This window comes from Pseudophryne corroboree, unplaced genomic scaffold (genome assembly GCF_028390025.1).
Source record: "Pseudophryne corroboree isolate aPseCor3 unplaced genomic scaffold, aPseCor3.hap2 scaffold_829, whole genome shotgun sequence".
NCBI classification, from domain to species: domain Eukaryota; kingdom Metazoa; phylum Chordata; class Amphibia; order Anura; family Myobatrachidae; genus Pseudophryne; species Pseudophryne corroboree.
In genome coordinates, this window is record NW_026970408.1 from 203,994 (window position 1) to 229,724 (window position 25,731).

At 46.8% G+C, this 25,731-nt stretch overlaps 17 non-coding genes and 4 pseudogenes across 17 annotated transcripts; 12 read left to right on the forward strand and 9 right to left on the reverse strand.

Annotated features, from left to right (window-relative positions):
* Nucleotides 1-4,291: 4,291 nt before the first annotated feature.
* LOC135042487 (U1 spliceosomal RNA) lies at nt 4,292-4,454 on the reverse strand. Its single transcript, XR_010235598.1, has one exon. It is a non-coding gene; the product is annotated as a U1 spliceosomal RNA (small nuclear RNA).
* A 152-nt stretch (nt 4,455-4,606) lies between these two features.
* On the reverse strand, nt 4,607-4,770 carry LOC135042438 (U1 spliceosomal RNA). Its single transcript, XR_010235560.1, has one exon. It is a non-coding gene; the product is annotated as a U1 spliceosomal RNA (small nuclear RNA).
* A 675-nt stretch (nt 4,771-5,445) lies between these two features.
* LOC135042464 (U1 spliceosomal RNA) lies at nt 5,446-5,608 on the reverse strand. The gene has a single exon (XR_010235585.1). It is a non-coding gene; the product is annotated as a U1 spliceosomal RNA (small nuclear RNA).
* A 152-nt stretch (nt 5,609-5,760) lies between these two features.
* Nucleotides 5,761-5,924, reverse strand: LOC135042585 (U1 spliceosomal RNA). The gene has a single exon (XR_010235687.1). It is a non-coding gene; the product is annotated as a U1 spliceosomal RNA (small nuclear RNA).
* A 593-nt stretch (nt 5,925-6,517) lies between these two features.
* LOC135042510 (U1 spliceosomal RNA) lies at nt 6,518-6,645 on the reverse strand (annotated as a pseudogene).
* A 144-nt stretch (nt 6,646-6,789) lies between these two features.
* On the forward strand, nt 6,790-6,905 carry LOC135042530 (U5 spliceosomal RNA). The gene has a single exon (XR_010235634.1). It is a non-coding gene; the product is annotated as a U5 spliceosomal RNA (small nuclear RNA).
* A 270-nt stretch (nt 6,906-7,175) lies between these two features.
* On the forward strand, nt 7,176-7,291 carry LOC135042539 (U5 spliceosomal RNA). Its single transcript, XR_010235642.1, has one exon. It is a non-coding gene; the product is annotated as a U5 spliceosomal RNA (small nuclear RNA).
* A 264-nt stretch (nt 7,292-7,555) lies between these two features.
* LOC135042522 (U5 spliceosomal RNA) lies at nt 7,556-7,671 on the forward strand. Its single transcript, XR_010235626.1, has one exon. It is a non-coding gene; the product is annotated as a U5 spliceosomal RNA (small nuclear RNA).
* A 274-nt stretch (nt 7,672-7,945) lies between these two features.
* On the forward strand, nt 7,946-8,061 carry LOC135042524 (U5 spliceosomal RNA). The gene has a single exon (XR_010235628.1). It is a non-coding gene; the product is annotated as a U5 spliceosomal RNA (small nuclear RNA).
* A 275-nt stretch (nt 8,062-8,336) lies between these two features.
* On the forward strand, nt 8,337-8,452 carry LOC135042525 (U5 spliceosomal RNA). Its single transcript, XR_010235629.1, has one exon. It is a non-coding gene; the product is annotated as a U5 spliceosomal RNA (small nuclear RNA).
* A 5,365-nt stretch (nt 8,453-13,817) lies between these two features.
* On the reverse strand, nt 13,818-13,891 carry TRNAN-AUU (transfer RNA asparagine (anticodon AUU)). Its single transcript has one exon. It is a non-coding gene; the product is annotated as a tRNA-Asn (tRNA).
* A 1,304-nt stretch (nt 13,892-15,195) lies between these two features.
* Nucleotides 15,196-15,359, forward strand: LOC135042555 (U1 spliceosomal RNA). The gene has a single exon (XR_010235658.1). It is a non-coding gene; the product is annotated as a U1 spliceosomal RNA (small nuclear RNA).
* A 152-nt stretch (nt 15,360-15,511) lies between these two features.
* LOC135042472 (U1 spliceosomal RNA) lies at nt 15,512-15,653 on the forward strand (annotated as a pseudogene).
* A 692-nt stretch (nt 15,654-16,345) lies between these two features.
* LOC135042552 (U1 spliceosomal RNA) lies at nt 16,346-16,509 on the forward strand. Its single transcript, XR_010235655.1, has one exon. It is a non-coding gene; the product is annotated as a U1 spliceosomal RNA (small nuclear RNA).
* Nucleotides 16,510-16,660: 151 nt separating this feature from the next.
* Nucleotides 16,661-16,802, forward strand: LOC135042473 (U1 spliceosomal RNA; annotated as a pseudogene).
* A 692-nt stretch (nt 16,803-17,494) lies between these two features.
* LOC135042568 (U1 spliceosomal RNA) lies at nt 17,495-17,658 on the forward strand. The gene has a single exon (XR_010235671.1). It is a non-coding gene; the product is annotated as a U1 spliceosomal RNA (small nuclear RNA).
* Nucleotides 17,659-20,962: 3,304 nt separating this feature from the next.
* LOC135042498 (U1 spliceosomal RNA) lies at nt 20,963-21,125 on the reverse strand. Its single transcript, XR_010235608.1, has one exon. It is a non-coding gene; the product is annotated as a U1 spliceosomal RNA (small nuclear RNA).
* A 152-nt stretch (nt 21,126-21,277) lies between these two features.
* On the reverse strand, nt 21,278-21,441 carry LOC135042445 (U1 spliceosomal RNA). Its single transcript, XR_010235567.1, has one exon. It is a non-coding gene; the product is annotated as a U1 spliceosomal RNA (small nuclear RNA).
* A 674-nt stretch (nt 21,442-22,115) lies between these two features.
* On the reverse strand, nt 22,116-22,271 carry LOC135042514 (U1 spliceosomal RNA). The gene has a single exon (XR_010235618.1). It is a non-coding gene; the product is annotated as a U1 spliceosomal RNA (small nuclear RNA).
* A 2,361-nt stretch (nt 22,272-24,632) lies between these two features.
* LOC135042581 (U1 spliceosomal RNA) lies at nt 24,633-24,796 on the forward strand. The gene has a single exon (XR_010235684.1). It is a non-coding gene; the product is annotated as a U1 spliceosomal RNA (small nuclear RNA).
* A 152-nt stretch (nt 24,797-24,948) lies between these two features.
* LOC135042501 (U1 spliceosomal RNA) lies at nt 24,949-25,083 on the forward strand (annotated as a pseudogene).
* The last annotated feature ends 648 nt before the right edge of the window (nt 25,084-25,731 follow it).

Sequence of the window (25,731 nt, forward strand, 5' to 3'; positions counted from 1 at the left end):
TTTGTGATTTTGAAGAACGCACAGTTCTTTGCTGTGCTTTTGCCAGCTTAAGTCTTTTCATTTTTCTAGCGAGAGGCTGAGTGCTTCCATCCTCATGTGAAGCTGAACCACTAGCCATGAAGATAGGCCAGGGCCTCAGCCGTTCCTTGCCACTCTGTGTGGTAAATGGCATATTGGCAAGTTTACGCTTCTCCTCCGACGATTTTTATTTAGATTTTTGAGTCATTTTTTTACTGATCTTTTGTGTTTTGGATTTTACATGCTCTGTACTATGACATTGGGCATCGGCCTTGGCAGACGACGTTGATGGAATTTCATCGTCTCGGCCATGACTAGTGGCAGCAGCTTCAGCACGAGGTGGAAGTGGATCTTGATCTTTCCCTATTTTTGGAACCTCAACATTTTTGTTCTCCATATTTTAATAGGCACAACTAAAAGGCACCTCAGGTAAACAATGGAGATGGATGGATACTAGTATACTTATGGATGACGAGTGACTGACGACACAGAGGTAGCTACAGCCGTGGACTACCGTACTGCGTCTGCTAGTATAGAGATGATAATTAATGATATAAAAAAAAATATATATATAACTACTAATGACGGACCTGGTGGACACTGTCAGCAGACAAAAATATATATATAACTACTAATGACGGACCTGGTGGACACTGTCAGCAGACTGCTAAACTACTAGTATGAAGAAGATAGAAAAAAACTTCCACCACAGGTAGGTAGGTATACAATTATGGACGAGCACTGACGACACAGAGATAGCCACAGCCGTGGCCTACCGTACTGCGTCTGCTAGTATAGAGATGATAATTAATGATATAAAAAAAAATATATATAACTACTGTAGGTATATATAATATAATGACGGACCTGGTGGACACTGTCAGCAGACTGCTAAACTACTAGTATGAAGAAGATATAAAAAAAAAACCACCACAGTTAGGTATACAATTATGGACGAGTGACGACACAGAGGTAGGTACAGCCGTGGACTACCGTACTGCGTCTGCTAGTATAGATAATATACTAAATATATTACTACTGTAGGTATATAATATAATGACGGACCTGGTGGACACTGTCAGCAGACTCCTAAACTACTAGTATGAAGAAGATAGAAAAAAAAACTCCACCACAGGTAGGTATACAATTATGGACGAGCACTGACGACACAGAGGTAGGTACAGCCGTGGACTACCGTACTGCATCTGCTAGTATAGATAATATAATAAATATATTACTACTGTAGGTATATAATATAATGACGGACCTGGTGGACACTGTCAGCAGACTGCTAAACTACTAGTATGAAGAAGATAAAAAAAAAAACCCACCACAGGTAGGTAGGTATACAATTATGGACGAGCACTGACGACACAGAGATAGCCACAGCCGTGGACTACCGTACTGTGTCTGCTAGTATAGATAATATAATAAATATATTACTACTGTAGGTATATAATATAATGATGGACCTGGTGGACACTGTCAGTAGACTCCTAAACTACTAGTATGAAGAAGATAGAAAAAAAAAAACCACCACAGGTAGGTAGGTAGGTATACAATTATGGACGAGCACTGACGACACAGAGATAGCCACAGCCGTGGACTACCGTACTGCGTCTGCTAATATAGAGATGATAAAGATGAAAAAAAATATATAACACTACTGCAGGTAAATATTTATATAATATATGTATGACGGACCTGCTGGACACTGTCAGCAGAATGCATTTATAGAATAAAAAAAAAACACCACAGGAGTGTTTAACTTTTTCAGGCAGACAATATACTGGTGGTCACACTGGCAGCAAAAGTGTGCACTGTACTCCTGCTATAACTGCTCCCCAGTCTCCCCCACAATTAAGCTGTGTGAGCAGTGAGCACTCAGCACAGTCAGATATACATAGATGATATATCATGCAGCACACTGAGGCTGAGCACAGATATGGTATGTGTATCGTTTTTTTTCAGGCAGAGAACGGATTATAAATAATAAAACTGGTTGTCACTATCAGCAAAACTCTGCACTACTGAGTACTCCTGACAAGTTCAACTGCTCCCCAAATTAGTAGTAAATCAAATGTCACTCGTCTCTATCTTCTAATCTAAACGGAGAGGACGCCAGCCACGTCCTCTCCCTATCAATCTCAATGCACGTGTGAAAATGGCGGCGACGCGCGGCTCCTTATATAGAATCCAAGTCTCGTGAGAATCCGACAGCGGGATGATGACGTTCGGGCGCGCTCGGGTTAACCGAGCAAGGCGAGAGGATCCGAGTCTGCTCGGACCCGAGCAAAAAAGGGTGAAGTTCGGGCGGGTTCGGATTCCGAGGAACCGAACCCGCTCATCTCTTATGGCCACCCAGCATGACGCCTCCCTTCTTGACCATGCTGTAATTGCAGTCGCACTGCAGTTCAGCGTGATCATAAAAAATGGTGTAGCCTCCTGCTGGTGCAGACTGTATGTGCGCGCAGGAAGCCGCCACCATTTTTGTGATCACAGCGGCTGAATGTGATGTCATACAGCTGCTGTGACCACGCCCCCTGTGTCTCCTCCATTGCAGACCCCATTTTGAAGCCTTGCCCCCGCACCGCTCCATCCCTGACTTGGAAATGGAGTGTTGCTGACCCCCCTCTCCCCCCCTGCCCCGATTGACAGGCAGAGGCGATCGCATTCTCTGCGGGGTGCCGCAGAAAATGCAGGCACATGCGTATGCTCTTAGCAATTTTTGCAGTTGGATCACTTATTGTGATTGCAATCCAACCTGAATCAGGCCCTATTACCTATCACAATGCGCTGCGGGCAGTACAAAATTGGTTTAATATAGGAGAAAAACCCCCAGACCTGTGCTCCTTAACTGTACCTGGTGGCTAGTGGAGCGGCTGCCCAGTAATCAGTGTCCACGCCAGTGCGCACACGGTCCACCCCCTACGGCCACGCTCCCCTTCATCAGCGGCCTCGTGATCCGGAAGGGCGGTGTGTGTGTGACTGACCTTAGGAAGAAACCGGAGCCTCCGCTGCAGTGACCCAGCAACCAGGGCACGGGAGTATACAGCGCCGCTGGGAGTGATGAAGCTGCAGTAAAGATGTCTATTAGACCTAGCCTGCTGCAGCCCTTGTAGATTCTCATAAAACAAGTTCTTCTTTTCTTGTCAAAATGAATAGCTAAGAATTGGCTTCCTGAGGCAGGCCCCTGTTAAGTGGCCTGCTACTGAAGGCACCAACTACAAACTGAGCTCCCTGTTCATGGAAGCGGGGTTATAGAGGAGGATGCGCTGAGCATCTTGGGAACAGTCAAAAGCTTTGAGTCGGTTGGTGCCTCAGATCAAGATCCTACTCTACACCCCAATGTGAATCCTTGTGGAGTCCTGTGTACCCCACAGAAGAAATTAATGTGTCACACCCATTGGCAGCAACCTTAGAATAGCTGCTGATGGGCACAATTGAGAAAGGAAGGGGGGGGGGGACATTTGAATCCAGCACATAGATGCAATTCAAATATGTAATTTGTACCTTCCTATTTTAAAATATAATGGATGAACTTCACCCTGTGAGAACAATCTTCATGATCAAGAGATCTCATATGCAAAATAAGTATGAGTTGGGATAGGGCTGGGGAGGGTGGCTGCTCGGGCAGCCCCTCCCCCATCAAGTTAAGGAGATTCAACTGAGGAAGCACAAGGGAACTCTCGTCTGGGGACAACAACTGCAGGGAGACCACATCTTTTCAGATGAACATGGGAGGGCGGAAGGCTGCCTAATACTGAAGCACCATCAAATATCAAACCATATGCAACAACTAGTACAAGCATTCCTGGGGGAAGGTCTGCAGCAGACGGATTTGCATACGGTGATGTCATCCAAGCAGTGGGCCAAAGTTGGCTGGAACCCTCATCTGCATATGAAAAGAGAAAAGGGGCATGCAGGGCATGGCGGCCTTTTGCGGTGCTTGGATGACCCCTAGTTCGCATTAAACACCCCCACCCTCCTTTGGTGTGGGGCTCATGTTGGCTATGCCCCAGCCCCTGAAGCATTCAAGCTGATTTCTTGCAGCAGCTGGGCACTGTAACAGCTCCAGAGCTGCTCTGTAAGGCAACTAAAAGGGTGTGGGCCCTGCAGCACTACCTGTAGTTCGCATTGTGCGTTGGAAGGCACAAAGTAAGCAGACGGGAGAAGTCAGGATAGTGCGCAAGGGCATAGAAGGGAGTGGCTCCAGAAAAGAGAAGTGGAAACAGACAGCAAACTAGGCTGGAGAGAGACCTGAGACAAAGAGATCTGAATTATACGAGAGCCGACCAGGGGAAACACAAATTATGCAATCAAGTTTCCCACATTTGGGGAAATCACAGGAGCAGCACACCCAGAGTGCAATGGGTGAGCCTTGCCCTGGGAGAAGCACCTTCATGATCATAGTATCTCACCTGGCAGGTAAGTAGGAGTTGGGCTAGAGCTGGGGAGGGTCACTGCTCGGGCACCCCCCTGTCAAGTGAAGGAGATCCAACTGAGGCAGCACAAGGGAACTCTCGAAAGAAGAACAAGGCTAGAGGAATATATGAGACAAAGAAATCTGACTTTTACCAGAGCTGACCAGAGGAAAACACAAACACAGTCCCCCACTACCACAAAAAATGCAGGCGAGTTTCCCACATTTGGGGAAATCACAGGGGTCAGCATACCCAGAATGCAATGAATGAACCTCACCCTGGGTGAACAATCTTCATGACCATGGTGTCTCCTATGCAAAATAAGTATGATTTGGGATAGGGCTGGGAGGGCCGCTGCTCAGGCACATCTCTGTCAAGTAAAGGAGATTCAACTGAGGCAGCACAAGGGAACTCTCATCTGGGGACAACAACTGCAGGGAGAACACATATTTTCAGATGAACATGGGAGGGCAGAAGGCTGCCTAATACTGAAGCACCCCCAAACAACAAACCAAATGCAACAACTAGTGCAAGCATTCCTGGGGCAAGGCCTGCAGCAGATGGATTTGCATATGGTGATGTCATCCAAGCAGTGGGTCAAAGTTGGCTTCAACCCTCATCTGCATATGAAAAGAGAAAAGGGGCGTGCAGGGCATGGCGGCCTTTTGCGGTGCTTGGATTACCCCTAGTTCGCATTAAACACCCCCACCCACCTTTGGTGTGGGGCTCATGTTGGCCATGCCCCATCCCCTGAAGCATTCAAGCTGATTTCTTGCAGCAGCTGGGCACTGTAACAGCTCCAGAGCTGCTCTTTAAGGCAAGTAAAAGATTGTGTGGGCCCTGCAGCACTACCTGTAGTTTGCATTGTGCATTGGAAGGCACAAAGTAAGCAGACGGGAGGAGAAGTCAGGATAGTGCACAAGGGTATAGAAGGGAGGGGCTCAAGATAAAAGAAGTGGAAACAGACAGCAAACTAGGCTGGAGAAAGACCTGAGACAAAGAGATCTGAATTATACGAGAGCCGACCAGAGGAAACACAAATTATGCAGTCAAGTGTCCCACATTTGGGGAAATCGTAGGAGCAGCACACCCAGAGTGCAATGGGTGAGCCTTGCCCTGGGAGAAGCACCTTCCTGATCATAGTATCTCACCTGGCAGGTAAGTAGGAGTTGGGCTAGAGCTGGGGAGGGTCGCTGCTCGGGCACCCCCCTGTCAAGTGAAGGAGATCCACCTGAGGCAGCACAAGGGAACTCTCGAAAGAAGAACAAGGCTAGAGGAAAATCTGAGACAAAGAAATCTGAGTTTTAACAGAGCTGACCAGAGGAAAGCACAAACACAGTCCCCCACTACCACAAATAATGCAGTCGAGTTTCCCACATTTGGGTAAATCACAGGGGTCAGCATACCCAAAATGCAATGAATGAACCTCACCCTGGGAGAACAATCTTCATGACCATGGTATCTCCTATGCAAAATAAGTATGATTTGGGATAGGGCTGGGGAGGGCCGCTGCTCATGCACATCTCTGTCAAGTAAAGGAGATTCAACTGAGGCAGCACAAGGGAACTCTCATCTGGGGACAACAACTGCAGGGAGAACACATATTTTCAGATGAACATGGGAGGGCAGAAGGCTGCCTAATACTGAAGCACCCCCAAACAACAAACCAAATGCAACAACTAGTGCAAGCATTCCTGGGGGAAGTTCTGCAGAAGACGGATTTGCATACGGTGATGTCATCCAAGCAGTGGGCCAAAGTTGGCTGGAACCCTCATCTGCATATGAAAAGAGAAAAGGGGTATGCAGGGCATGGCGGCCTTTTGCGGCGCTTGGATGACCCTTAGTTCGCATTAAACACCCCCACCCTCCTTCGGTGTGGGGCTCATGTTGGCCATGCCCCATCCCCTGAAGCATTCAAGCTGATTTCTTGCAGCAGCTTGGCACTGTATCAGCTCCAGAGCTGCTCTGTAAGGCAAGTAAAAGGGTGTGGGCCCTGCAGCACTACCTGTAGTTTGCATTGTGCATTGGAAGGCACAAAGTAAGCAGACAGGAGGAGAAGTCAGGATAGTGCACAAGGGTATAAAAGCGAGTTTCCCACATTTGGGAAAATCACAGGGGTCAGCATACCCAGAATGCAATGAATGAACCTCACCCTGGGAGAACAATCTTCATGACCATGGTATCTCCTATGCAAAATAAGTATGATTTGGGATAGGGCTGGGGAGGGCCGCTGCTTAGGCACATCTCTGTCAAGTAAAGGAGATTCAACTGAGGCAGCACAAGGGAACTCTCATCTGGGGACAACAACTGCAGGGAGAACACATATTTTCAGATAAAAATCTTGGTCATGCTCTGGTTTCTCTTCAGAACGAACAAATCTTTCGCCTTTTATTAAAGATTTCCGTGGAGAGGAGCAAAACCGAGTTTTATCTCAATTTTTGCATGCCCCATCTTTTTGGGGTTTCTTTTATCGGTTTAAAGATAGAATGAGTGTGCTTTAATGTAAGCTCATTTGCATAGAAATGACAGTAAATGTTTGTTTCTTTTCAAACAGAACTTTCTTGACCATGCTACTTGCTTGAAAGATCTGGGAGCACATGGAATACAGTACAAACCATGCTTATAGCAAGGAGAAGCCAGGTGAGAAATCTGCTTACTTTCAAGTTGGGCGCTCACTTTGATCTGAATGAGGACTGCTGGCACAGCATTTAGGCGACAGGTGGAATCTTGGTCATGCTCTGGTTTCTCTTCAGAACGAACAAATCTTTCGCCTTTTATTAAAGATTTCTGTGGAGAGGAGCAAAACTGAGTTTTATCTCAATTTTTGCATGCCCCATATTATTGGGGTTTCTTTTATCAGTTTCTTGTTAGCTTTAATGTAAGTTTATTTGCATAACAATGACTATAAATGTCTGTTTCTTTTCAAGCAGAACTTTCTTGACCATTCTAATTGCTTGAAAGATCTGGGAGCACATGGAAAAGAGTACAAACCATGCTTATAGCAAGGGGAAGCCTGGTGAGAAATCTGCTTTCTTTCTTTCAAATTGGGTGCTCACTTTGCGCTGAATGAGGACTGCTGGCATGGCACTCAGGCGACAGGTGGAATCTTAGTCATACTCTGGTTTCTCTTCAAAACGAACAGATCTTTCGCCTTTTACTAAAGATTTCCGTGGAGAGGAGCAAAACTGAGTTTTATCTCAATTTTTGCATGCTCCGTCTTATTGGGGTTTCTTTTATCGGTTTAAAGATAGAACGAGTGTGCTTTAATGTAAGCTCATTTGCATAGAAATGACAGTAAATGTTTGTTTCTTTTCAAACAGAACTTTCTTGACTATACTAAATGCTTGAAAGATCTGGGAGCACATGGAAAAGAGTACAAACCATGTTTATAGCAAGGGGAAGCCTGGTGAGAAATCTGCTTTCTTTCTTTCAAATTGGGTGCTCACTTTGAGCTGAATGAGGACTGCTGGCATGGCACTCAGGCGACAGGTGGAATCTTGGTCATGTTCTGGTTTCTCTTCAGAACGAACAAATCTTTCGCCTTTTACTAAAGATTTCCGTGGAGAGGAGCAAAACTGAGTTTTATCTCAATTTTTGCATGCCCCATCTTATTGGGATTTTATTTTATCGGTTTAAAGATAGAACGAGTGTGCTTTAATGTAAGCTCATTTGCATAGAAATGACAGTAAATGTTTGTTTCTTTTCAAACAGAACTTTCTTGACCACACTAATTGCTTGAAAGATCTGGGAGCACATGGAAAAGAGTACAAACCATGTTTATAGCAAGGGGAAGCCTGGTGAGAAATCTGCTTTCTTTCTTTCAAATTGGGTGCTCACTTTGAGCTGAATGAGGACTGCTGGCATGGCACTCAGGCGACAGGTGGAATCTTGGTCATGTTCTGGTTTCTCTTCAGAACGAACAAATCTTTCGCCTTTTACTAAAGATTTCCGTGGAGAGGAGCAAAACTGAGTTTTATCTCAATTTTTGCATGCTCCATATTATTGGGGTTTCTTTTATCAGTTTAAAGACAGAACGAGTGTGCTTTCTTGTTAGCTTTAATGTAAGTTTATTTGCATAACAATGACAGTAAATGTTGTTTCTTTTCAAACAGAACTTTCTTGACCATGCTACTTGCTTAAAGGTCTGGGAGCACATGGAAAACAGTACAAACCATGCAGTATCACAAGAGCCTTTATTTGATCTTTCATGAAGATAGAGCAGAATTGAGGACACGTCAACAATTTCTGCCGAAGGTGGTTCATCTTTCCACATGGTGCCTTTGGCCACTGACACCTTCGTTGAGTCAAAGTCTCTGGCTGTGGTCAGAACTTTGAAAATGTATGTCACCAGAACGGTTCAGATTAGGAAAACAGAGGCTCTGTTTGTCCTGTATGCTCCCAACAGGATTTGGTGTCCTGCTTCCATGCAGACCATTATGCGCTGGATCTGTGGTAAGATTCAGCATGCTCGTTCCACGGCAGGATTGCCGTTACTGAAGTAGGTGAAGACCCATTCTACTAGAAAGGTGGGTTCATCCTTGGCAGCTGGTCGGGGAGTCTCGGCATTGCAACTTTGCCGAGCAGCTATTTAGTAAACACTTTTGCTAAGTTTTACAAGTTTGATACCTTGGCTGATGATAACCTTAAGTTGGGTCATTCGGTGCTGCAGAGTCGTACGCACTCTCCCACCCGTTCAAGAGCTTTGGTATAACCCCATGGTTCTTAATGTGACCCCAGCATCCTCTAGGTCGTATGAGAAAATAGGATTTTAATACCTACCGGTAAATCCTTTTCTCTTAGTCTGTAGAGGATGCTGGGCACCCGTCCCAGTCCATACTGTGTCTGCAGTTATTACTTGTGGTTATACACATGTTGTGTTATGGTTCTGGTCAGCTTTTTGCTGCAATTGTTCATGCCGTTGGCTTGTGTTCTGTTGAATGCCACGTTCTGCGGCATGTTTAAGGTGTGAGCTGGTAAGATGCTCACCTTAGTTTAACAATAAATCCTTTCCTCGAAATGTCCGTCTCCCTGGGCACAGTTCCTATAACTGGAGTCTGGAGGAGGGGCATAGAGGGAGGAGCCAGTTCACACCCTTTGAAAGTCTTAAAGTGCCCATGTCTCTTGCGGATCCCGTCTATACCCCATGGTTCTTAATGTGACCCCAGCATCCTCTACGGACTAAGAGAAAAGAATGCCCTTGCGCACTATCCTGACTTCTCCTCCCGTCTGCTTACTTTGTGCCTTCCAACGCACAATGCGAACTACAGGTGGTGCTGCAGGGCCCACACCCTTTTACTTGCCTTACAGAACAGCTCTGGAGCTGTTACAGTGCCCAGCTGCTGCAAGAAATCAGCTTGAATGCTTCAGGGGATGGGGCATGGCCAACATGAGCCCCACACCAAAGGAGGGTGGGGGTGTTTAATGTGAACTAGGGGTCATCCAAGCACTGCAAAAGGCCGCCATGCCCTGCATGCCCCTTTTCTCTTTTCATATGCAGATGAGGGTTCCAGTCAACTTTGGCCCACTGCTTGGATAACATCACCGTATGCAAATCTGTCTGCTGCAGACCTTCCCCCAGGAATGCTTGTACTAGTTGTTGCATATGGTGCTTCAGTATTAGGCAGCCTTCCGCCCTCCCATGTTCATCTGAAAAGATGTGGTCTCCCTGCAGTTGTTGTCCCCAGACGAGAGTTCCCTTGTGCTTCCTCAGTTGAATCTCCTTAACTTGATGGGGGAGGTGCTGCCCGAGCAGCCCTCCCCAGCCCTATCCCAACTCATATTTATTTTGCATATGAGATCTCTTGATCATGAAGATTGTTCTCACAGGGTGAGGTTCATCCATTATATTTTAAAATAGGAAGGTACGAATTACATATTTGAATTGCATCTATGTGCTGGATTCAAATGTCCCCCCCCCCTTCCTTTCTCAATTGTGCCCGTCAGCAGCTATTCTAAGGTTGCTGCCAATGGGTGTGACACATTAATTTCTTCTGTGGGGTACACTGGACTCCACAAGGATTCACATTGGGGTGTAGAGTAGGATCTTGATCTGAGGCACCAACCGGCTCAAAGCTTTTGACTGTTCCCAAGAAGCTCAGTGCATTCTCCTCTATAACCCCGCTTCCATGAACAGGGAGCTCAGTTTGTAGTTGGTGCCTTCAGTAGCAGGCCAATTAACAGGGGCCTGCCTCAGGCAGCCTATTCTTAGCTATTAATTTTGACAAGAAAAGAAGAACTTGTTTTATGAGAATCTACAAGGGCTGCAGCAGGCTAGGTCTAATAGACATCTTTACTGCAGCTTCATCACTCCCAGCGGCGCTGTATACTCCCGTGCCCTGGTTGCTGGGTCACTGCAGCGGAGGCTCCGGTTTCATCCTAAGGTCAGTCACACACACACCACCCTTCCGGATCACGAGGCCGCTGCTGAAGGGGAGCGAGGCCGTAGGGGGTGGGCCGTGTGCGCACTGCGGTGGACACTGATTACTGGGCAGCCGCTCCACTAGCCACCAGGTACAGTTAAGGAGCACAGGTCTGGGGGTTTTTCTCCTATATTAACCCAATTTTGTACTGCCCGCAGCGCATTGTGATAGGTAATAGGGCCTGATTCAGGTTGGATTGCAATCACAATAAGCGATCCAACTGCAAAAATTGCTAAGAGCATACGCATGTGCCTGCATTTTCTGCGGCACCCCGCAGAGAATGTGATCGCCTCTGCCTGTCAATCGGGGCGGGGAAGGGGGGGAGAGGTGGGTCAGCAACACTCCATTTCCAAGTCAGGGATGGAGCGGTGCGGGGGCAAGACTTCAAAATGGGGTCTGCAACGGAGGAGACACAGGGGGCGTGGTCACAGCGACTGTATGACATCACATTCAGCCGCTGTGATCACAAAAATGGTGGCGGCTTCCTGCGCGCACATACAGTCTGCACCAGCAGGAGCCTACACCATTTTTTATGATCACGCTGAACTGCAGTGCGACTGCAATTACAGCATGGTCAAGAAGGGAGGCGTCATGCTGGGTGGCCATGCCCTGTCACTTTGCAGGAGCCAGCACCGCTCACACACTAGTCCCCGGGTGCAGCCCCCAACCCCCGGGACACCCGGAGCAACAAAATGTAGATTCAGGCCACCAGGCCACGCCCCTACCTATGAAACCATGCCTCCTTTTTACCATTGCACTGCTTATCTGCGCGCACTGCATTACAATCTCCCTCGCCACCTCTCTGGGTGTCACCAGTGATAGTGACACCTCTGCCATGCTTGTAGCAGCTGGTCCTAAGATCTACGCCTCAAACCCTGAGTGTTTGCCCTTGTGACTTGTTGATCATCATAGCGAAGCAGATGCTTACAGAAAACTGCAGGGGCTTAGATTGAAAATAAAAAAATTTATAGGGTATAAGGTAGAGAGGAGCGGGTTCGGTTCTCCGAGAACCGAATTCCCCACGAACTCCACGTGGTTTACACTGGTCCGAGGCAGGCTCGGTTGTTCCCGCCTGACTCGGAAAACCTGAACAAGGGAAAATGTCATCATCCCGCTGTCGGATTCTCGCGAGATTCGGATTCCATATAAAGAGCTGCGCGTTGCTGCCATTTTTACTCGTGCATTGAAGAGAGAGCGGAGAGGACGTGGCTATGTTCTCTCAGTGGAAATCTCAATATCAGTGCTCAGTATCAGTGGTTACTTATTGCTGCTCAGTAATACTAGTAGTGTGTCTCTCCTGCTCAGTGTCAGTTCTCAGTAGTATCCTCATCAGTGCTCAGTATCACTGTTCATTGTCTTGTGCTGCATTGTGTTGCTCAGCATAATACAGTACATTACTAATAGTCCAGTGCTGCATCTTGCTGCTCAGTGTCAGTTCTAGTATCCTCATCAGTGCTCACTATCACTGCTCATTGCATTGTGGTGTTCTGTATACTACAATAACATAGTAATATAGTAACATAGTTTTTGAGGTTGAATAGAGGCAAATTGCCCATCGTGTTCAACCTGTTTTAAGTTGTGATGATTCTACATACTTGCTGAATAATGTTTTATGACTAGTTAGCTACTATAACTCATGTTACCCCCGGATTAACCATGTTGATATTTTAAGTATTATAACCTTGGATAGCTTTTTCATTCAGAAATGTATCCATTCCTTTTTTAAATCCAATTACAGAGTCCGCCATTACCACCTTCCCTGGCAGGGAATTCCACATCCTGATTGCCCTAACAGTGAAGAAACCTTTCCTCCATTGCGTTCTGAACTTTCCTCCAGTCGCAGCGAGTGACCACGTGTTCTTTTAATAAATAATTCCTCTGATAACTCTTTGTTATGTATCTTTACATATTTGAAGATATTAATAATATCTCCTCTTAGGCACCTCTTTTCTAGTGTATAAATATTCAGCCTAGTAAGTCTTTCCTTATAGTCCAGTACTTTAAGGCCTTTAATCAATTTAGTCTTCAGGATCTCTGACACTTCCATGAGCAGCAGAGTAGTGCAATGGAAGCATGCTGGGCCCATAACCCAGAGGTCGATTGATCGAAACTATCCTCTGCTATGTGCATTTTTTTTTTTATAATTAAAGTAATCAAAAACTGGGATTGATATTTTGGCACTTTTATTTTTACTTAAAGTACAATAACTTTTATCATTTTAATTTGTTTTAATAGTATATTGACAGCATTGTTTTCTTTAAAAAATCCACTTAATTTTCTTTACCCTATTACTGAAATGGTAATTGACAAAAACAAACTACATTGTCACCAGAAGAGCAATGCAAAATGTACAAGTGATATATGAAAATCATCTTCCATCTTGAATTTCAATGATGCATTGGGACAACAATTTGTGAGAAACATCTTCACCCATAAAGAAAGATTTTCTTAATTCCTTACCTGTGTGCTGATTAGATATCACCTTGTTTTCACATTAAACAGACTTCCCCATGAGGAAGCAGCAAGGATGCAGTGACGTTTCCTGGTGTCAACCTGTATTATTTCAGTAGACATTGAAATGAGGATGCATCTTTGATGCCTTTCCAATGAAGCAAGTTTAATTCAGTAATAGGTGAAAAACCATTCCTACAAAGGTGTTAATCAGAGACTTGGCTTTGTGGACACTTTTCAGAGAGCAAATTTGTTAGCATAAACATAAAATCAGAAAATGAAGAGCTGTTTAATCACTCAATTGGACTTTTCTGCCAGCATAATTTTTTTTCTCTGCAACTCACTGCTAAATTGTGCTTCCTAGCTGTTTTTTTATAAAATCACTTAATCAAATCTAACTCTGATTACATCAGAGAAGGCCAGGTACCCTACACCATAAGGGGTTTTTTTGAAATTTTGACTTGTCTACTTAAAGATCACCAAAATCTGATTACAAGGTCAATTACATCCCTGGGTGGGATTGAACCACCAACCTTTTGGTTAATAGCCAAACATGCTAACCGATTGCGCCACAGAGACACCTTGCGAAAGTCAATACTGACAAAGGCTAATAAGCATTCATCTAGAACGTTTCCTAGAAAAACTTTAAAAAGTCAATAATCTGGAGAATTTTTGTAAGAAACACATTGGTACTTTCCCATGATGAGTGAGTGCTTCAGGATTTCTTGCACTTACATGGGCTATTAACCAAAAGGTTGGTGGTTCAATCCCACCCAGGGATGTAATTGACCTTGTCATCAGATTTTGGTGATCTTTAAGTAGACAAGTCAAAATTTCAAACCCCCTCTTATGGTGTAGGGTACCTGGCCTTCTCTGACGTAATCAGAGTTAGATTTAATTAAGTGATTTTATAAAAAACAGCTAGGAAGCACAATTTAGCAGTGGGTTGCAGAGAAAAAAATAACATTTTAAACCTACCGGTAATTTTTTTTTCTCGTAGTCCGTAGAGGATGATGGGGACTCCGTAAGGACCATGGGGGATAGACGGGCTCCGCAGCAGACATGGGCACTTTAAGAAAGACTTTAGATCTGGGTGTGCACTGGCTCCTCCCTCTATGCCCCTCCTCCATACCTCAGTTAGAGAAACTGTGCCCAGAGGAGACGGACAGTACGAGGAAAGGATTTTTGTTAATCCAAGGTCAAGATTCATACCAGCCACACCAATCACACCGTATAACTTGTGATATACTACCCAGTTAACAGTATGAAAACAACATAGCATCAGTCCAAGACCGATGAAAACTAACATATAACCCTTATGTAAGCAATAACTATATACAAGTCTTGCAGAAGTAGACCGCACTTGGGACGGGCACCCAGCATCCTCTACGGACTACGAGAAAAAGATTTACCGGTAGGTTTAAAATCTTATTTTCTCTTACGTCCTAGAGGATGCTGGGGACTCCGTAAGGACCATGGGGATTATACCAAAGCTCCCAAACGGGCAGGAGAGTGCGGATGACTTTGCAGCACCGATTGAGCAAACAGGAGGTCCTCCTCAGCCAGGGTATCAAACTTATAGAACTTTGCAAAGGTGTTTGAACCAACTTTGACCCACTGCTTGGATGACATCACCATATGCAAATCCATCTGCGGCAGGCCTTCCCCCAGGAATGCTTGCACTAGTTGTTGCATTTGGTTTGTTGTTTGGGGGTGCTTCAGTATTAGGCAGCCTTCTGCCCTCCCATGTTCATCTGAAAATATGTGTTCTCCCTGCAGTTGTTGTCCCCAGATGAGAGTTCCCTTGTGCTGCCTCAGTTGAATCTCCTTTACTTGACAGAGATGTGCCTGAGCAGCGGCCCTCCCCAGCCCTATCCCAAATCATACTTATTTTGCATAGGAGATACCATGGTCATGAAGATTGTTCTCCCAGGGTTAGGTTAATTCATTGCATTCTGGGTATGCTGACCCCTGTGATTTCCCCAAATGTGGGAAACTCAACTGCATTATTTGTGGTAGTGGGGGACTGTGTTTGTGCTTTCCTCTGGTCAGCTCTGGTAAAAGTCAGATTTCTTTGTCTCAGATCTTCCTCTAGCCTTGTTCTTCTTTCGAGAGTTCCCTTGTGCTGCCTCAGTTGGATCTCCTTCACTTGACAGGGGGGTGCCCGAGCAGCGACCCTCCCCAGCTCTAGCCCAACTCCTACTTACCTGCCAGGTGAGATACTATGATCATGAAGATGCTTCTCCCAGGGCAAGGCTCACCCATTGCACTCTGGGTGTGCTGCCCCTGCGATTTCCCCAAATGTGGGAAACTTGACTGCATAATTTGTGTTTCCCCTGGTCGGCTCTCATATAATTCAGATCTCTTTGTCTCAGGTCTCTCTCCAGCCTAGTTTGCTGTCTGTTTCCACTTCTTTTTTCTTGAGCCCCTCCCTTCTATACCCTTGTGCACTATCCTGACTTCTCCCGTCTGCTTACTTTGTGCCTTCCAACGCACAATACAAACTACAGGTAGTGCTGCAGGGCCCACACCCTTTTACTTGCTTTACAGAGCAGCTCTGGAGCTGTTACAGTGCCCAGCTGCTGCAAGAAATCAGCTTGAATGCTTCAGGGGCTGGGGCATAGCCAACATGAGCCCCACACCGAAGGAGGGTGGAGGTGTTTAATGCGAACTAGGGGTCATCCAAGCGCCGCAAAAGGCCGCCATGCCCTGCACACCCCTTTATTCTTTTCATATGCAGACGAGGGTTGAAGCCAACTTTGACCCACTGCTTGGATGACATCACCATATTCAAATCCATCTGCTGCAGGCCTTCCCCCAGGAATGCTTGCACTAGTTGTTGCATTTGGTTTGTTGTTTGGGGGTGCTTCAGTATTAGGCAGCCTTCTGCCCTCCCATGTTCATCTGAAAATATGTGTTCTCCCTGCAGTTGTTGTCCCCAGATGAGAGTTCCCTTGTGCTGCCTCAGTTGAATCTCCTTTACTTGACAGAGATGTGCCTGAGCAGCGGCCCTCCCCAGCCCTATCCCAAATCATACTTATTTTGCATAGGAGATACCATGGTCATGAAGATTGTTCTCCCAGGGTTAGGTTCATTCATTGCATTCTGGGTATGCTGACCCCTGTGATTTCCCCAAATGTGGGAAACTCAACTGCATTATTTGTGGTAGTGGGGGACTGTGTTTGTGCTTTCCTCTGGTCAGCTCTGGTAAAAGTCAGATTTCTTTGTCTCAGATCTTCCTCTAGCCTTGTTCTTCTTTCGAGAGTTCCCTTGTGCTGCCTCAGTTGGATCTCCTTCACTTGACAGGGGGTGCCCGAGCAGCGACCCTCCCCAGCTCTAGCCCAACTCCTACTTACCTGCCAGGTGAGATACTATGATCATGAAGATGCTTCTCCCAGGGCAAGGCTCACCCATTGCACTCTGGGTGTGCTGCCCCTGCGATTTCCCCAAATGTGGGAAACTTGACTGCATAATTTGTGTTTCCCCTGGTCGGCTCTCATATAATTCAGATCTCTTTGTCTCAGGTCTCTCTCCAGCCTAGTTTGCTGTCTGTTTCCACTTCTTTTTTCTTGAGCCCCTCCCTTCTATACCCTTGTGCACTATCCTGACTTCTCCCATCTGCTTACTTTGTGCCTTCCAACGCACAATGCAAACTACAGGTAGTGCTGCAGGGCCCACACCCTTTTACTTGCTTTACAGAGCAGCTCTGGAGCTGTTACAGTGCCCAGCTGCTGCAAGAAATCAGCTTGAATGCTTCAGGGGCTGGGGCATAGCCAACATGAGCCCCACACCGAAGGAGGGTGGAGGTGTTTAATGCGAACTAGGGGTCATCCAAACGCCGCAAAAGGCCGCCATGCCCTGCACACCCCTTTTTTCTTTTCATATGCAGACGAGGGTTGAAGCCAACTTTGACCCACTGCTTGGATGACATCACCATAAGCAAATCCATCTGCTGCAGGCCTTCCCCCAGGAATGCTTGCACTAGTAGTTGCATTTGGTTCGTTGTTTGGGGGTGCTTCAGTTTTAGGCAGCCTTCTGCCCTCCCATGTTCATCTGAAAATATGTGTTCTCCCTGCAGTTGTTGTCCCCAGATGAGAGTTCCCTTGTGCTGCCTCAGTTGAATCTCCTTTACTTGACAGAGATGTGCCTGAGCAGCGGCCCTCCCCAGCCCTATCCCAAATCATACTTATTTTGCATAGGAGATACCTTGGTCATGAAGATTGTTCTCCCAGGGTGAGGTTCATTCATTGCATTCTGGGTATGCTGACCCCTGTGATTTCCCCAAATGTGGGAAACTCGACTGCATTATTTGTGGTAGTGGGGGACTGTGTTTGTGCTTTCCTCTGGTCAGCTCTGGTAAAAGTCAGATTTCTTTGTCTCAGATCTTCCTCTAGCCTTGTTCTTCTTTCGAGAGTTCCCTTGTGCTGCCTCAGTTGGATCTCCTTCACTTGACAGGGGGTGCCCAAGCAGCAATCCTCCACAGCTCTAGCCCAACTCCTACTTACCTGCCAGGTGAGATACTATGATCTTCACTGTTAGGGCAATCAGGATGTGGAATTCCCTGCCAGGGAAGGTGGTAATGGCGGACTCTGTAATTGGATTTAAAAAAGGAATGGATACATTTCTGAATGAAAAAGCTATCCAAGGTTATAATACTTAAAATATCAACATGGTTAATCCGGGGGTAACATGAGTTGTAGTAGTTAACTAGTCATAAAACATTATTCAGCAAGTATGTAGAATCATCACAACTTAAAACAGGTTGAACACGATGGGCAATTTGCCTCTTTTCAACCTCAAAAACTATATTACTATATGTTACTATATTACTATGTTACTGTAGTATACAGAACACCACAATGTAATGAGCAGTGATAGTGAGCACTGATGAGGATACTAGAACTGACACTGAGCAGCAAGATGCAGCACTGGACTATTAGTAATGTACTGTAGTATGCTGAGCACCACAATGCAGCACAAGACAATGAGCAGTGATACTGAGCACTGATGAGGATACTACTGAGAACTGACACTGAGCAGGAGAGACACACTACTAGTATTACTGAGCAGCAATAAGTAACCACTGATACTGAGCACTGATATTGAGATTTCCATTGAGAGAACATAGCCACGTCCTCTCCGCTCCCTCTTCAATGCACGAGTAAAAATGGCGGCAACGCGCAGCTCTTTATATGAAATCCGAATCTCGCGAGAATCCGACAGCGGGATGATGACATTTTCCCTTGTTCAGGTTTTCCGAGTCAGGCGGGAACAACCGAGCCTGCCTCGGACCAGTGTAAACCACGTGGAGTTCGTGGGGAATTCGGTTCTCGGAGAACCGAACCCGCTCCTCTCTACCTTATACCCATATATTTTTTTATTTTCAATCTAAGCCCCTGCAGTTTTCTGTAAGCATCTGCTTCGCTATGATGATCAACAAGTCACAAGGGCAAACACTCAGGGCTTGAGGCGTAGATCTTAGGACCAGCTGCTACAAGCATGGCAGAGGTGTCACTATCACTGGTGACACCCAGAGAGGTGGCGAAGGAGATTGTAATGCAGTGCGCGCAGATAAGCAGCGCAATGGTAAAAAGGAGGCATGGTTTCATAGGTAGGGGCGTGGCCTGGTGGCCTGAATCTACATTTTGTTGCTCCGGGTGTCCCGGGGGTTGGGGGCTGCACCCGGGGACTAGTGTGTGAGCGGTGCTGGCTCCTGCACAGTGACAGGACATGGCCACCCAGCATGACGCCTCCCTTCTTGACCAATCTGTAATTGCAGTCGCACTGCAGTTCAGCGTGATCATAAAAAATGGTGTAGCCTCCTGCTGGTGCAGACTGTATGTGCGCGCAGGAAGCCGCCACCATTTTTGTGATCACAGCGGCTGAATGTGATGTCATACAGCCGCTGTGACCACGCCCCCTGTGTCTCCTCCGTTGCAGACCCCATTTTGAAGCCTTGCCCCCGCACCGCTCCATCCCTGACTTGGAAATGGAGTGTTGCTGACCCCCCTCTCCCCCCCTGCCCCGATTGACAGGCAGAGGCGATCGCATTCTCTGCGGGGTGCCGCAGAAAATGCAGGCACATGCGTATGCTCTTAGCAATTTTTGCAGTTGGATCGCTTACTGTGATTGCAATCCAACCTGAATCAGGCCCTATTACCTATCACAATGCGCTGCGGGCAGTACAAAATTGGTTTAATATGGGAGAAAAAAACCCAGACCTGTGCTCCTTAACTGTACCTGGTGGCTCGTGGAGCGGCTGCCCAGTAATCAGTGTCCACGCCAGTGCGCACACGGTCCACCCCCTACGGCCACGCTCCCCTTCATCAGCGGCCTCGTGATCCGGAAGGGCGGTGCGTGTGTGACTGACCTTAGGAAGAAACCGGAGCCTCCGCTGCAGTGACCCAGCAACCAGGGCACGGGAGTATACAGCGCCGCTGGGAGTGATGAAGCTGCAGTAAAGATGTCTATTAGACCTAGCCTGCTGCAGCCCTTGTAGATTCTCATAAAAAAAGTTCTTATTTTCTTGTCAAAATTAATAGCTAAGAATAGGCTGCCTGAGGCAGGCCCCTGTTAAGTGGCCTGCTACTGAAGGCACCAACTACAAACTGAGCTCCCTGTTCATGGAAGCGGGGTTATAGAGGAGAATGCGCTGAGCATCTTGGGAACAGTCAAAAGCTTTGAGCCGGTTGGTGCCTCAGATCAAGATCCTACTCTACACCCCAATGTGAATCCTTGTGGAGTCCAGTGTACCCCACAGAAGAAATTAATGTGTCACACCCATTGGCAGCAACCTTAGAATAGCTGCTGACGGGCACAATTGAGAAAGGAAGGGGGGGGGAACATTTGAATCCAGCACATAGATGCAATTCAAATATGTAATTTGAACCTTCCTATTTTAAAATATAATGGATGAACTTCACCCTGTGATAACAATCTTCATGATATAGAGATCTCATATGCAAAATAAGTATGAGTTGGGATAGGGCTGGGGAGGGTGGCTGCTCGGGCAAGCCCCTCCCCCGTCAAGTTAAGGAGATTCAACTGAGGAAGCACAAGGGAACTCTCGTCTGGGGACAACAACTGCAGGGAGACCACATTTTTTCAGATGAACATGGGAGGGCGGAAGGCTGCCTAATACTGAAGCACCATCAAATATCAAACCATATGCAATAACTAGTACAAGCATTCCTGGGGGAAGGTCTGCAGGAGACGAATTTGCATACGGTGATGTCATCCAAGCAGTGGGCCAAAGTTGGCTGGAACCCTCATCTGCATATGAAAAGAGAAAAGGGTTATGCAGGGCATGGCGGCCTATTGCGGCGCTTGGATGACCCCTAGTTCGCATTAAACACCTCCACCCTCCTTCGGTGTGGGGCTCATGTTGGCTATGCCCCAGCCCCTGAAGCATTCAAGCTGATTTCTTGCAGCAGCTGGGCACTGTAACAGCTCCAGAGCTGCTCTGTAAGGCAAATAAAAGGGTGTGGGCCCTGCAGCACTACCTGTAGTTCGCATTGTGCGTTGGAAGGCACAAAGTAAGCAGACGGGAGAAGTCAGGATAGTGCGCAAGGGCATAGAAGGGAGCGGCTCAAGAAAAGAGAAGTGGAAACAGACAGCAAACTAGGCTGGAGAGAGACCTGAGACAAAGAGATCTGAATTATACGAGAGCCGACCAGGGGAAACACAAATTATGCAGTCAAGTTTCCCATATTTGGGGAAATCGCAGGGGCAGCACACCCAGAGTGCAATGGTTGAGCCTTGCCCTGGGAGAAGCACCTTCAAGATCATAGTATCTCACCTGGCAGGTAAGTAGGAGTTGGGCTAGAGCTGGGGAGGGTCGCTGCTCGGGCACCCCCCTGTCAAGTGAAGGAGATCCAACTGAGGCAGCACAATGGAACTCTCGAAAGAAGAACAAGGCTAGAGGAAGATCTGAGACAAAGAAATCTGACTTTTACCAGAGCTGACCAGCGGAAAACACAAACACAGTCCCCAACTACCACAAATAATGCAGGCGAGTTTCCCACATTTGGGTAAATCACAGGGGTCAGCATACCCAGAATGCAATGAATGAACCTCACCCTGGGTGAACAATTTTCATGACCATGGTGTCTCCTATGCAAAATAAGTATGATTTGGGATAGGGCTGGGGAGGGCCGCTGCTCAGGCACATCTCTGTCAAGTAAAGGAGATTCAACTGAGGCAGCACAAGGGAACTCTCATATGGGGACAACAACTGCAGTGAGAACACATATTTTCAGATGAACATGGGAGGGCAGAAGGCTGCCTAATACTGAAGCACCCCCAAACAACAAACCAAATGCAACAACTAGTGCAAGCATTCCTGGGGGAAGGCCTGCAGCAGATGGATTTGCATATGGTGATGTTATCCAAGCAGTGGGTCAAAGTTGGCTTCAACCCTCATCTGCATATGAAAAGAGAAAAGGGGCGTGCAGGGCATGGCGGCCTTTTGCGGTGCTTGGATGACCCCTAGATCGCATTAAACACCCCCACCCTCCTTTGGTGTGGGGCTCATGTTGGCCATGCCCCATCCCATGAAGCATTCAAGCTGATTTCTTGCAGCAGCTGGGCACTGTAACAGCTCCAGAGCTGCTCTGTAAGGCAAGTAAAAGGGTGTGGGCCCTGCAGCACTACCTGTAGTTTGCATTGTGCATTGGAAGGCACAAAGTAAGCAGACGGGAGGAGAAGTCAGGATAGTCCACAAGGGTATAGAAGGGAGGGGCTCAAGAAAAAAGAAGTGGAAACAGAGAGCAAACTAGGCTGGAGAGAGACCTGAGACAAAGAGATCTGAATTATACGAGAGCCGACCAGAGGAAACACAAATTATGCAGTCAAGTGTCCCACATTTGGGGAAATCGTAGGAGCAGCACACCCAGTGTGCAATGGGTGAGCCTTGCCCTGGGAGAAGCACCTTCCTGATTATAGTATCTCACCTGGGTGTGCTGCCCCTGCGATTTCCCCAAATGTGGGAAACTTGACTGCATAATTTGTGTTTCCCCTGGTCGGCTCTCATATAATTCAGATCTCTTTGTCTCAGGTCTCTCTCCAGCCTAGTTTGCTGTCTGTTTCCACTTCTTTTTTCTTGAGCCCCTCCCTTCTATACCCTTGTGGACTATCCTGACTTCTCCTCCTGTCTGCTTACTTTGTGCCTTCCAATGCACAATGCAAACTACAGGTAGTGCTGCAGGGCCCACACCCTTTTACTTGCCTTACAGAGCAGCTCTGGAGCTGTTACAGTGCCAAGCTGCTGCAAGAAATCAGCTTGAATGCTTCAGGGGCTGGGGCATGGCCAACATGAGCCTCACACCGAAGGAGGGTGGGGGTGTTTAATGCGAACTAAGGGTCATCCAAGCGCCGCAAAAGGCCGCCATGCCCTGCATACCCCTTTTCTCTTTTCATATGCAGATGAGGGTTCCAGCCAACTTTGGCCCACTGCTTGGATGACATCACTATATGCATATCCGTCTTCTGCAGACCTTCCCCCAGGAATGCTTGTACTAGTTGTTGCATTTGGTTTGTTGTTTGGGGGTGCTTCAGTATTAGGCAGCCTTCTGCCCTCCCATGTTCATCTGAAAATATGTGTTCTCACTGCAGTTGTTGTCCCCAGATGAGAGTTCCCTTGTGCTGCCTCAGTTGAATCTCCTTTACTCTAAAACTTGTAAAACTTAGCAAAAGTGTTTACTAAATAGCTGCTCGGCAAAGTTGCAATGCCGAGACTCCCCGACCAGCTGCCCAGGATGAACCCACCTTTCTAGTAGAATGGGTCTTCACCTAATTCAGTAACGGCAATCCTGCCGTGGAATGAGCATGCTGAATCTTACCACAGATCCAGCGCATAATTGTCTACATGGAAGCAGGACACCCAATCCTGTTGGGAGCATACAGGACAAACAGAGCCTCTGTTTTCCTAATCTGAACCGTTCTGGTGACATAAATTTTCAAAGTTCTGACCACAGCCAGAGACTTTGACTCAACGAAGGTGTCAGTGGCCAAAGGCACCATGTGGAAAGATGAACCACCTTCGGCAGAAATAGTTGACGTGTCCTCAATTCTGCTCTATCTTCATGAAATATCAAATAAAGGCTCTTGTGATACTGCATGGTTTGTACTGTTTTCCATGTGCTCCCAGATCTTTCAAGCAAGAAGCATGGTCAAGAAAGTTCTGTTTGAAAAGAAACAACATTTACTGTCATTGTTATAGAATTTGGGAGAAAAAACAAGAAGAAATCTGCACTGTTGACGCACTGGACAGAATGAATGAATCATAAAATATAACCTTTATTAAGTATGTATTAAAATTGGATAAATATTAATATTATTATCCCAAACTGCAGTGAAACATAAAGGTTAAAATCACAGAACTAACATACATGTGCATAAGAAGAATAAAGAGATGTGAAAAAAAGGTTTAAAAAGCGTGTCCGTGTGTGATTATTTTTGAAGGCACAACCCTGGCGGGGTTGTTTATATAGATATATATGTTGCTAATAATCACTTTCTAGCGTAATGTTATTAAATAGCTGTTAGTATCTATGTCGTCAGGTACCACTGGGTCGTATCCTATATACTCCTGTGGGAAACTTGACTGCATAATTTGTGTTTCCCCTGGTCGGCTCTCGTATAATTCAGATCTCTTTGTCTCAGGTCTCTCTCCAGCCTAGTTTGCTGTCTGTTTCCACTTCTCTTTTCTTGAGCCGCTGCCTTCTATGCCCTTGTGCACTCTCCAGACTTCTCCTGTCTGCTTACTTTGTGCCTTCCAACGCACAATGCAAACTACAGGTAGTGCTGCAGGGCCCACACCCTTTTACTTGCCTTACAGAGCAGCTCTGGAGCTGTTACAGTGCCCAGCTGCAGCAAGAAATCAGCTTGAATGCTTCAGGGGCTGGGGCATAGCCAACATGAGCCCCACACCGACGGAGGGTGGAGGTGTTTAATGCAAACTAGGGGTCAGCCAAGCGCCGCAAAAGGCCGCCATGCCCTGCATGCCCCTTTTCTCTTTTCATATGCAGACGAGGGTTGAAGCCAACTTTGACCCACTGCTTGGATGACATCACCATATGCAAATCCATCTGCGGCAGGCCTTCCCCCAGGAATGCTTGCACTAGTTGTTGCATTTGGTTTGTTGTTTGGGGGTGCTTCAGTATTAGGCAGCCTTCTGCCCTCCCATGTTCATCTGAAAATATGTGTTCTCCCTGCAGTTGTTGTCCCCAGATGAGAGTTCCCTTGTGCTGCCTCAGTTGAATCTCCTTTACTTGACAGAGATGTGCCTGAGCAGCGGCCCTCCCCAGCCCTATCCCAAATCATACTTATTTTGCATAGGAGATACCATGGTCATGAAGATTGTTCTCCCAGGGTTAGGTTCATTCATTGCGTTCTGGGTATGCTGACCTCTGTGATTTCCCCAAATGTGGGAAACTCAACTGCATTATTTGTGGTAGTGGGGGACTGTGTTTGTGCTTTCCTCTGGTCAGCTCTGGTAAAAGTCAGATTTCTTTGTCTCAGATCTTCCTCTAGCCTTGTTCTTCTTTCAAGAGTTCCCTTGTGCTGCCTCAGTTGGATCTCCTTCACTTGACAGGGGGGTGCCCGAGCAGCGACCCTCCCCAGCTCTAGCCCAACTCCTACTTACCTGCCAGGTGAGATACTATGATCATGAAGTTGCTTCTCCCAGGGCAAGGCTCACCCATTGCACTCTGGGTGTGCTGCCCCTGCGATTTCCCCAAATATGGGAAACTTGATTGCATAATTTGTGTTTCCCCTAGTCGGCTCTCATATAATTCAGATCTCTTTGTCTCAGGTCTCTCTCCAGCCTAGTTTGCTGTCTGTTTCCACTTCTTTTTTCTTGAGCCCCTCCCTTCTATACCCTTGTGCACTATCCTGACTTCTCCTCCTGTCTGCTTACTTTGTGCCTTCCGATGCACAATGCAAACTACAGGTAGTGCTGCAGGGCCCACACCCTTTTACTTGCCTTACAGAGCAGCTCTGGAGCTGTTACAGTGCCAAGCTGCTGCAAGAAATCAGCTTGAATGCTTCAGGGGCTGGGGCATGGCCAACATGAGCCCCACACCGAAGTAGGGTGGGGGTGTTTAATGCGAACTAAGGGTCATCCAAGCGCCGCAAAAGGCCGCCATGCCCTGCATACCCCTTTTCTCTTTTCATATGCAGATGAGGGTTCCAGCCAACTTTGGCCCACTGCTTGGATGACATCACTGTATGCAAATCCGTCTTTTGCAGACCTTCCCCCAGGAATGCTTGTACTAGTTGTTGCATTTGGTTTGTTGTTTGGGGGTGCTTCAGTATTAGGCAGCCTTCTGCCCTCCCATGTTCATCTGAAAATATGTGTTCTCCCGGCAGTTGTTGTCCCCAGATGAGAGTTCCCTTGTGCTGCCTCAGTTGAATCTCCT